Source organism: Fundulus heteroclitus, unplaced genomic scaffold (genome assembly GCF_011125445.2).
Source record: "Fundulus heteroclitus isolate FHET01 unplaced genomic scaffold, MU-UCD_Fhet_4.1 scaffold_480, whole genome shotgun sequence".
Taxonomy (NCBI): domain Eukaryota; kingdom Metazoa; phylum Chordata; class Actinopteri; order Cyprinodontiformes; family Fundulidae; genus Fundulus; species Fundulus heteroclitus.
The window spans coordinates 51,281-62,815 of record NW_023396902.1 but is presented as its reverse complement, the minus strand read 5'-3'; the positions used below and the strand labels follow the sequence as shown (position 1 = coordinate 62,815).

The 11,535-nt window shown below is 39.0% G+C and overlaps 1 non-coding gene across 1 annotated transcript; it reads right to left on the bottom strand.

Annotated features, from left to right (window-relative positions):
- Window positions 1-5,035: 5,035 nt before the first annotated feature.
- LOC110368232 lies at window positions 5,036-9,613 on the bottom strand. The gene is made up of 4 exons (XR_004929577.1): window positions 8,820-9,613; window positions 8,594-8,684; window positions 6,676-6,842; window positions 5,036-6,169 (listed from the first exon to the last, which is right to left on the bottom strand). It is a non-coding gene; the product is annotated as an uncharacterized LOC110368232 (transcript).
- Between the last annotated feature and the right edge of the window lie 1,922 nt (window positions 9,614-11,535).

The window sequence follows — 11,535 nt, the reverse complement described above, 5'->3', positions numbered from 1 at the left end:
ATGAACATCTTAGAGTAAGCAGATTTCTGCCAATCCGGCAGGCATCAATAAAACAGTAACAAAAGGTTACTGGCTAAAATGGATAAGGTTGCAATAAAATTAGCATAATGACACATCCTACTATAACTAACATGGGTAGATTTAGGATTAAAGCATCAGTGTAAAATTGTTACAATATTTATGGAGATTTAATATCTCTCGACTAGAACAAATAACTCAATAGTTCTTTTAACTGGTTGTTAAAACATCCTAAGGGGAAGAACACATAAAACAGAGGTTAGCTAATTGTTAACCTGAGGGCTTTTAGATCAGGATATGGTTATCCTCTTACATACAGAAAAGAAGTAAGATTTATTTAATTAGATTAAATTATGGAGACATTTTGGATCTGGTCAGGATTGCTAGGAATTAATGAAGGTTTTCTCTGAGGAACATTAAAGCAGCAAAAGACATCCCACATTGGAACTCCTGTTGTGTAAAGAACATCTTGAACGGGACGTAAGGTGAGATCCTTACAACGAGAGAGGTTCCAGACACACAGGGGGGGTGTGGAGACCCCTGGGGCATGGCACCCAGAACGAGCTGCTGTGGCTTGCCCTGTTGTAAACTTGACACAGCTGGTGGAACCAGGTTGGAACCAAGGGAGACTATGACGTTGTCCCACAGGTTACCTGACACCTAACACTGACTGTAAAGGGTTCTGGGTTTTCAGGGTTGCTGAAAACAGAAAGCTTCAGAGAACCTTAACCCTTCCTGACCAGGCACTCAGAACACATAGATCAGATTGCAGAGGCCTAGACAAATAGGAACGCAGAGACGAATTCATCCAAGAACTTCTTAATCAAAGTCCTTAATCCTCAGTTAAATAATGGCAAATAATCACATGTGTGGTTTACTTTATTTTAGGATTAAATTGGGAACTAATTCTGATTTGCTTGAGTAGCTTTAGTTGTTCAACAATGTTTAGAACGTTTTCAAAAAGCTCCTGTTCTCTCCTGCTCACTGCTTTGTTTTGAAGAACCTTGGCATCCTTGAACGGTAACAGCATGGTATAAATATTTTGTCTTTTCTGTGCAGAACAGCACCTCACTTTCTTTCTTTTAGAAAAAAAAGAGAGAGAGAGAGAGAGAGAGAGAGAGAGAGAGAGAGGGGAAAGGCTTTCACATGGAAAGGCTTCCTTTTTCTCAGTTGGGGTTTTAAAATAAAATGGGAAATGACATGAAACGAATATGTTGATGAAATTATGTTGCAGAGAACTTCAACTGTCAGACAATGAAAGTTAAGGCAAACATTGGATGCATTCTGTTAAGAATTATTAGGAAACTACTGCAAACACATTTGAACTTAAAGATTACTCTTTTAACTAATAATTAAATTGCATAATTCTGGGAGCTAAATAATTGTGCACGGAAATATCTTGAATGTGAAAGTGCTTGGAGGATGTTTTTTAATAAATGACATGAATGTTTTTTTTTTTGATAAGAACACTAATTACACCTTGTTTCTGTTCCCCAATAGAAACAAGCTCTCGTGTCTGCAGACCATCTTCACAAAGTGTTTTATTAGAGAGAAATGCAAAATAAAATGCTCAGTGCCCATCCAGAACTGAACATTCGTTACCATCGAACTCAATCGTCCAGCCTGCGAGGGGGAACCAAGAAGAGGACTGGGGATGAACAAGCCAGAGAACTCTGATTTCTTATTCTTCAACGGGAGGAGTTGCCTGAAGAGACACTAAGCGCGATTAGATTAATTTCTGCCTTGTGCCTGAATGGCCTGAAGGCTTTCTTAACTTTGCGTTCTTGACGTTTTGGACTCTTCTCATATTGTGTTACTGTTTGTTTAACTGCTCTGTTCTACTGACTTACTTTGATTTTTTGCATGTTTAAGACATCTACACTGTGATGTCACATTATGTTCAATATGATTTATGGGAAAGGATGGAAACTGTTTGCTTCAGACACACAAAGACCTACGGTTTATGCAATTTTTTGCTTTGATATAGGAAGAACCAGGGTCTGATTGGCTCTAAAGTTCCTTTAATCTTAGCTGGTAATGGTAACTCCTAGTTTCAATAGAGGTACTTCTCGCTCAGATTGGCCGAGAGCAGGATTTCACCTGGGGTCAAATCAGTTTTTATCATCTTTTAGATAGGATGAATTTTTCTGATTACAAATCTAGGAGTACCACTGAGGGGCATCAGAGGGCAGGCTGGGTCTTTGTCAAGTATGAAAGTGATGGATGATTGTCCATGGGAATGGTAAATGGAGAAACAAGTGAGGGGTTTTACAGGGTGGGTGAAGAGTAGACAGATTCGACCTTGGTTACTGAACAGTTTTTTCTTATCTAGTCTAATGTAAAATTCAAATAATGTGCGCATAGGGACCTAAAACAGGCCTTACTTAATTAGATGAACCCTAAATTGTAAATAAAAGCTAAACCTTTTTTCTTGTGTGATACAACTCTATGAAGCATTCATGTTGATCTGTACTAAAAGTTACAGCACTGCCCGGTTCCAACACGGGAACCTTCAATGTTGTGGAAAATATTATTCAGCTGTACGAAAGATCGCGGTTGAACCAAAGGACTCTATTAATAAGCTGCTACTTTTTAAAAGAAAGAAGACATCATGAACGATTGAAGTGAGATGAGAAAAAGAGTATATTAAATGATAACAGGGGGGAATGATAGAATTATTATTACTATGTCTACATATTTTATGTTATTTACTATTTTCATTTTATTTATCATATACATTTACTCTTTACTACTAAGAAGTTTTAAGGTTTTAGATCTCTCTCTTATATTTGCAGAAGGCCTGCAGAAAGCAGAGAAATATGTTGTGACTATGATAAGTGTTTTTATGAACTCTATTCAGCCATCTGGAGTGCTGCACTGTGTGAACTGCTTGGTTTTATCTGGAAGGTCACAGTTATTTTGCTTATCCCTACCCCTTAGATTCAAAATGGAACCAGGGATTCCCTTTCCTAATAAATAGAGAGGGGGCGACGGATTTGCTTCAGATCGAATTTGGACATCTGTATTAAGCATCTCCGTTCGATCTCCTTGCAAGATTATTTGAAAACCCATCTCATTGTTGTCTCTCCTTCTTGTGTTGTTAATGAATGTTTTAGGTGTTTGAACCTGACAAAACCTTAATGTAGTGATGTTACGTTATGTGCCGAGGCTTCGAGGCGTGTGTCGAGTAATGGAGGGGGCGTTTCCGTGAAGCGCGTATCGAGGCTTGCTTCATTTAGGGGAGGAGCCGAAAACGATGACGTCCGAAGCCTCGCTGGCCGGCTGTACCACGTGACTGCTTCGGGAAGTGGTTCAGATGTTGGCGCGGCTTCGACAGCTTTTAGAAACCTCACAGGCTCCATTCAAAATGTGGGTTGTTGTAGGCGAGTTGCGGTCAGTTGAGAGAGTGGATAGAGTTTTGATAGTTTGGATAGCAGAGTTTGGATAGTGGTTATTTAGTTTGAGACAGTTAGTTTGGTGTTTGGAGAGTTTAGGAGAGAGATAGATAGATAGGAGATCAGTGCTCTCAACTATCACGCATTGACCGTCACTGACTTCACACGGTCACACGCAACACATGGCATTTTTCACGCATAAAAATCACAAAGCCCCTCTGGGCTGCGGACGACAAAACTCCGCCTTCTGCTGAGATGTTTCGGCTTCTTTCACAGCTTGTGGCCATCAGTAATTCCTGCTGCAGTTCATGTTAACAGAGCAGCAGGAAGAGCGATCAGAGTTATGAATAATTTTAGTCTTAACCAGCGGTTGAAAGTGTGCCGGTAAGGTCCTGTACTACGTACGCAGGAGGGGAGGGGGCGGGGGAAGAGAGCTGCTGCCAGATATTGCCTTCATTCAGAACCAGTGATGGCTGCACTCTGGATCATAAAACAGTTCTGCTCACCAGATGCAGTTTAAAACGCTACGTCTGGTTATAAGTTGTTTTTATTAATTCTGCATTTTTTAACTACATGCACCGTATTTCTGTGCCTCAGCGCTTCGATGCGCTTCTGCCGTGCGCTTTTTTCAGGTGCGCAAAATTACGTTACTTGTAATTTGGGTGCGCGCTTTCATTTTAAAGAACTTGTAACATCAGGAGGCTGATCTCAGACCGGTCAGCTCCTATGATCACTGTATAGGAGCCCTTTACAGTTTTTATTTATGCATTTCCACCCTGTTTATCCCTCGCACGCAGCGCACCATCGGGTAAAATCCTCCCACCTCACCGCCCAGAGCGCACTGAGGAGAGCAATAGAGATTTGTCTGGTCGACTGAGATGAGAAACCTGTTGCTGTGAAAGGTGATATAGGTTATAAACTGTTACTGTCTAGAATTGCATTGAGCTGAAAAGAGAGGAGACATCAGCAGCTGGATCGTGCGTAAAGACGCAGCGGGAACCTCTGTGTGCTTCAGTGTTGCTGCTGAGGGTAAAATGTGGGACCGTATAGTACTGGGCTAATCATTGGTCACAGTACCCCAATCTGTACATACTTGCACTTATTTATTTATGCACCCCGGCATCATCTGTGCCATGTGAGCGTGTCTTTTCAAAGGTTGGAGAAGTAGTATCAAAAAAGATAAATCATTTGAAACCAAAAACTGTGGAGAAATTGTTGTTTCTTAATAAAAATGCATGAAATCATCCAAGTTACACAAGCATTAGCCTATTCACTACCCCCCCCCCCTCCCTAGTTCCATAAGCACTTTCACTGTCCTCTGCCTGATTAAGCCCATGCCATTTTTCTAGAGTCACAGAAAAACATTATTACACAACATGCCATATCATGTCACTACTATTTTGGGAATAATTACACACAGACAATACATTCAAACAATATTTTATTGTACACATGTGTTTACAAAATTTATGTAGACAAATGATTTCGTCCTACACCTTCTGTGAAGTCATTCCCAAGAGCCATAATAGACAAAAATGATATGCATCACACGTGTTAAGATACAGCTGGCTGTGATTATACAACTTGCCAGTAGGTGGTGCTGTGTGCACATGAACCGTCAAGAAATGAACCTTTTCTCGAACCAGTTGGCTGAGTGGTTCAATGCCTCATGAGGCTTCATCTCGCCATCACTACCTTAATGGCACATTACTTAATTATGTACAAAAACTGGAAATATGTTATGTTCTATTGTAAACTTTAAGCTATTGCCTTATGTAACTAGTTTTTACATTTCATTCCACTTTAATAAAACTTTGTCTTAAATAATGCTGTGAAGTTATTGAAATGTCAGCCTATGGTTCAGCTTGAATAAGTTTGAGATATTAAAAAACATTTTTGCCTTTCTAAATAACTTTAACCTGGGCAGTTTTTTTACCTGTATGGGATGTCTTTGAACTCCATAATAAACATGACTTCTCTGCAACTGTCAGGAGAGAGAACTATACTGTCATTTAGTAAAATAATAAATTTTGTTTTTCCATTAAATTTGGTAATTGTTAGTGCACCATCTCAATGACTGTTTGATCATGAGCTATTCTAATGTTACAACACACTGGTGGTGAACACTTAATTGTCTCTTCAGTGGTATAGAGAGGGTGTGAATAGTTCTTCACTTACAGCAGCTTGTGCAACATCCTATCTAGACTCGGCTCTAACATCCAGAGCTATTCACAGCACAGAGCCAGTTTCTTCAAGTCTATGTTTCTGCTGCACCAGCAGAACCGTCATAAACATTTTTCTACGTAAAAAGTTCTACAAGGCATTGCTCATCCTTTTTTCATTGTGTTCTGTTTTCTTTAAAAGGGATAAACACTAGAGTTATGTTTGAATGACTTCAAAACAAAATAGGAAGCACAATTCAGACAAAAATACAAGATGAAATATAAACCAATTTAGTAGCTGTACTGATTCAACAAAAAAACAAAAACAAGTAGTTAGCCAAAAACTTTTAACATATTGAACACGAAGTAATCGAATAATAAAAAACATAATACATTAACATAAAATTTTAGGTATTTACTCAATTAACTTCAGGCAATTAAGTGCTTCTGAGAGTCCTGCTACTTCTGTGTAGCTTGGCAGGTCATCTCTACACTTGAGGCACTGATCAGAGTTGTTCCTCCACTCCTGAACACACTCTGCACATCCCACCAGGCTCCGACAGCAGGACTAAAACATGGGGCGAGTCATAACAGCTGAAAAAGGACAGATTAGTTTAATACATTCTGCATAGGATGCAGTTCTTCCAGGCTATGCATCTTAACAAAAAAACAAAAACTATATTCCACTATGATAAATGTACAACAGAAAGCACCTTGAGTGCCCCAGTGTGGTGAATGGGCCAAACTTATGAAACACTTTTCCAGTCAAACTGAAAACTCAAAGCTGTACTCTGGAGCTACTTTTCTCCCAATTGCACTGAACAACAAGCACACATCCATAAACCGATACGCAGAACGGCAGGCAACTCGGAGTTCAGTGTCTCGCACAGGGATCCATAAACATGTGAAAGGGAGAGGCTGTAATCGAACCCACATCCTTCATCAACTACTCAAACCATTGAGCCACAGTCATGGCATTGTCCATTGTGTCTTAGGTTACTTTTTTGGTCAAAATTAAAGAACAAACTCAAAACAATTTGCAATACTGACATGTTATGCATAGCTGACCAATATGTAAACACGCATAATGGAAACATTACCTCTGCAGATCAAACAGACAAAGGCCTGTTTTATTTCTGGCCAAACTGGAGACAGGTTCCGGCTCAGGGTCACAAGATTATGAATATTGCTGGTAACCTCTTCTAGCACTTGAGATGCCTCCAGCAGTTATTCCACTTGTTCACGAAGTATTTTCACTTCTTCATTTCTGCATTTGGCACATTGAGCATTGGATTAGCAAATTAAAAAAGCCTTATGAGAAGTATGCAGGTGCAATCTTTTTTGCCTGATAATATTGTTAAAAGGGCTATGACAAGTGATGTTTGTGTCAGACTAAAAACGGAAAAATAATGACCATTCATGATTTGGTTTGACTTGATAGTAGTTGGAATTAAATTCTACAAAAAGTCAACTGGTTAGAGTATACTTTGGCCAGCAAGAAATCAAAGCATAGATTTTCACTTTAATTTGTTGTATGTCTGGATTTACCTGCTGGCTCCATTCATCCGACTCAGAATTTAGTTAATGAATATGTAATAGCCACATTCTACCATAGCATGGCGTGTCCTGGAATACGAGTACTCTTGTGCCCTGCCAAATATTCAGATCAGTGATGGAAAGTTTGGCTCAGTTCCCAAATAGCTAGCTTGATCCCTAAAGCACTCTCAATTTTGCAGTATCTTTTGTAGCCTTAACTGTTATGTTAACTTTACAAAAAATAACTGCTAATCTTTTACCACTCAAATCAGTAGTTCTTGATGATACTTATATATTTTCGTTATTTATGCTTTATTTAAACTGCAGCCAAATGCTGTTTTATTTTATGTTTTTACATTCTGCAAAGCATTGCAATCACCGTGGTGTCTTCAGTTGCAGTAGCAAATTTTCCCTCCATTTTCAGTGAATAGTAAAAGCCTATTTTATAAACTTTTAGTATGTAGCTTTGCATGGCCTACATACTGGTAAAAATACATTTTTGCCAAATTCTATTGAAACCTTGGAGATCGCTCTTTAGATTAACTTCAAAGCATCGGCTCTTAGAGCCAGCAACAGGTGAAGTCTAAACCGTTGTAGTGGGTGTAGTGTGCTTAGAGACATTAAATGCACTTTGCATTGCAGATAAAGACAGATCTTTGCTGTTTCAACCCTAACTTCTGCTTTACTTGGCTTATTGTTGTGTGTAGATGACAAGAAACAAATCAGACAAGCCTTGGAAGAAAAATTTGTATTTAAAACACATAATTTTGTAAGTTAATATGCCAAATAACGCATATAATATTCATCAGGCTCATCTCCTGTGGAACTACATATCAGTTTTGGTCCATGAGGCACCCTGTCTACTTTTATGACTGGGCTTAAAATTTCCTGTTAGACAAAGCCTTTAGTTAATGATTGTTTAGGTTATTCTGAGCTATCTCAACAGATATGCTGCTATAGGCTTAGACTGCTGGAGGACAACAACATCTATTTTTAGTGCTCTGCTGAGTTTTCCTATTGTTCTGCAATTTACTATTTGTGTTTATTTCTACATTTAACTTTTTGTTCTCCCTTTTGGTTTTTCTTCATAGTGGCACTCCTGGTCTAGCACTACATTTGCTGTGACATCATCCAGCAGATCATCTACTATTGCCATCTAAAATAAGACGGATTCCTGTATAAACCTGTGCTTCTGTGCTTTATTGTATTTCTGCTCTATCTTCTCTAACCCCCAGTTGGTTAAAGCAGATGACACTTAAAGGTATTTTGTCTGAACCCAACACAAGTGGTTTTACTGAAATTCCTATGATTTTCTAGTGGGTGTATGGCACATACCTACGTATCACGTAGACTACACCACTTGAGGCAGCTCTTCTAAGCATGACATTATTAGTGCTGCTTTGGCTGTGATGAGTATGTGTGTCCTTTACATCTCATTACAAACCTGAAAAAACTAGAGTCATTTAAGTGTGTAACAAATACCTGTTGCTTGAACGGCGCCGGTGCAATTCTCGAAAAGTCGATGTCTTGACGGCAAAAACTTTTCTGGCATTTTGTTTCCAGTACACAGACCCTTCAAAGAAGAAATGCAGAGACAACAGAGTTAGCTAAAGTAAAGAATAATGTAATGCCACTACTTACAACATTAATGCTATGGAATAAGTGGTATGATTTTGGTGTCTGTGAAAAAGTTATATATTCTAATTACCAGTTGTCCCTTCAGACTCAACAATTTCATTCCAGAGGGTGTCATCTGCCATGGCAACTTTTAATTTTGACAATATGATGGACACAGTTGCCTCTGACTCAGTGAAACGCACCATGACCACACGTGTTGAAACAAGCTTTCCCTCCTTCGCCTCAGACACATGGAGAGCCCTAAAATGCATTAACACGAATAAAAGAAACCAGCAATATCATACAACATTCATTTTGTAAAAACAGCACAACGTTCAAGTCCATGTAAGACTTTCAATGCACAGCACTTTGTGTTGTGTCTGAAATATAAGAGGAATAAATGCATTAATGTCCCACAGTTGGGGGAAAAAGGTTTTTGTCATACTCTTAGGATGAAGTCTTATTTTACTAAGGCTGTGAACACGAATTTAAAAATCCTGTCTGTAAAAATGTAAAGAATACAGGACCATAAAGTTTTATGTCTAAGTCTCCTGAAGTGTGAATTCTTATCTAAGACTAAGAGAAAAAAATATTTTTAGAAAACAGTACTACATTTTTAAACACTCTTTACAGACTTCGGATATAGTCAGATTCATTAAAACAGTTAAGTGGAGCCTTTGAAAAATGAAAATACATTTAATTTAGCATAGGAGCTTCTTCTGGACACAAACTCAGTATTACTGTTACACATTTGTGCATCTGCTTTGCTATCAGACTTCCTGAGAAATTCAAATCTGGATATTTTGATGTGAAATTCAATACTTTGCCCTTTTTAAAAGGCTACATTTAGAAATTGTAATGGTATGACACAATGTGCAAATTGATGCAAAGGTGACAGCATGTTATGTTTTTTTTTTAAACACAGGAGGATATATAAGCTACTGTTGTGCTCCAGTGATCTCCTTCACCGAGACAATTCCCAAGTAAACTTCTTAAAACCAAGATTCAATTATTGATCTCCACTCTGAATCCGGTAATATTTTTCAAAACAAAATGAACTCGGTGATCAGCTAACTCAAGTATCCAATACTGTGTCTACTGTAAGACAACGCTGTGATGCACAGCAGTGATCATCTGAAAGCCCTTCGGTTTGATTGACAGCTTTGATCGTGGGGATGAAATTGCAGAAAATTGTACCAAGTGACTGCTGTAGGCAGTTTGTGACGTCTGTCCCACAGATAAACGTTACCTCTTCGTATCTGAAAAACCATAGACATAATATAAAGAGTAGACCCCGCATCGACCGCTCTCGCCTACAGGTGCTGACGACATTTAGGGACGCAATCTTGGGGCGGTCGACTGCTCTGCTCAGTGTAATGCAGAATCAATTTTAGTTAAACTATAACTCGCTGAATATTGAAATAATTTAAAAAAATTAAAAACCGACCTGAAAGATGCGTGAGATTCTCTCAACGCGCATGTCATCAAGTCTCAGCATGATTCTCTTGTTTCCTCTAAAAAGTACAGCCGTCTCCATTTTTCCCCCTTATGCTGCTAGTGAAAATGCCGGAGGTTTGGAAGGCTACAGAACTTTTCACAAGTGACTTCTGATGGCAGTCTTGGCACAAAACCTTTGGCGGTTTGCTGACGCGCAAACCGGATGCGGGTAAAATGCGCGAAAAATCTATCCAGTACAAATTCCACAAGATTTGTTTTTTTATTTGGAGAGTGGTAGAAAATATCAGCTCGTAAATATGTGACAAAACAATTTTAATTTAAAATATGACATTCAACAGCTTGAGTATTTGTTGTGCACAGGAATGTAATTACTGTGTGTCAGGTTTTGCAGAGATGAACCAAACTGAACCACACACACACAGAGCTCCGTTTAAGAAAGTTTATTAAAGGGAGGATGGTTGTGGAAGAAGGTGAATGGAGGAGCTGGAGAGCCGGTGAGACTTGGAGGTCACTGGAGTGCTGTGGACGCTGCGCTGTGGAAACGGGTAGCCTCCAGAGCAGGCTAGAAAGTCCTGATGCAGAAGAGACAATGATTAATCCCAAAGGAGGAGGCCTTACTTGTGGCTGGAAAGTAGCAGGTTGACACAGGGAGCTCTGACGACCAGACGTGGAAACATCTCCGATGGCCAGACTTGGGGCTGTTGACACGTTACCAAACGTGGGAAAATCTCTGGTAGTTTGTGCAACAGATGGGTGGTGCTCGGGAGGACGTGGGAGCTTCTCTTGCTGAGGCAACAGGAGAATGAAGACGGACCAGCGGTGAAGTGAAGGTGGAGTGAGGCTTAAATAGGGAGGCCAGCAGGTGGATTGGATTCTGTCTAATTAAAGCCTAACGGCTGTGACTGATTACTGGAGAAGTGGAGGGTAAACTGAGCAAGAGGACGTTAAACTGAACTCACAGGAAACAAGAGCAAGACAAAAACTAAACCCTGACACTGTGCTCAACTAACTAACTAGTGTGCACAAAAAAGTAGTATTTTTTCTCTCCAATGTTCTTTTAGGGGCTCAAAATCTCATTGTAATTTTTTTAAATAAATATGAGGAAAGAAAAGCAGTGGCCTTGTTATATCACACCAAACCTCCTTGAGTTGTATATATATATATATATATATATATATATATATATATATATATGTAATCAGTACAGACCACAAGTTTGAACACACCTGCTCATTTAAAGAGTTTTCTTTATTTTCATGATTATGAAGATTGTAGATTCACACTGGAGGCATCACAACTATGAATTAACACATGTGGAATTATATACTTAAGAATAAAGAAAAAAACAT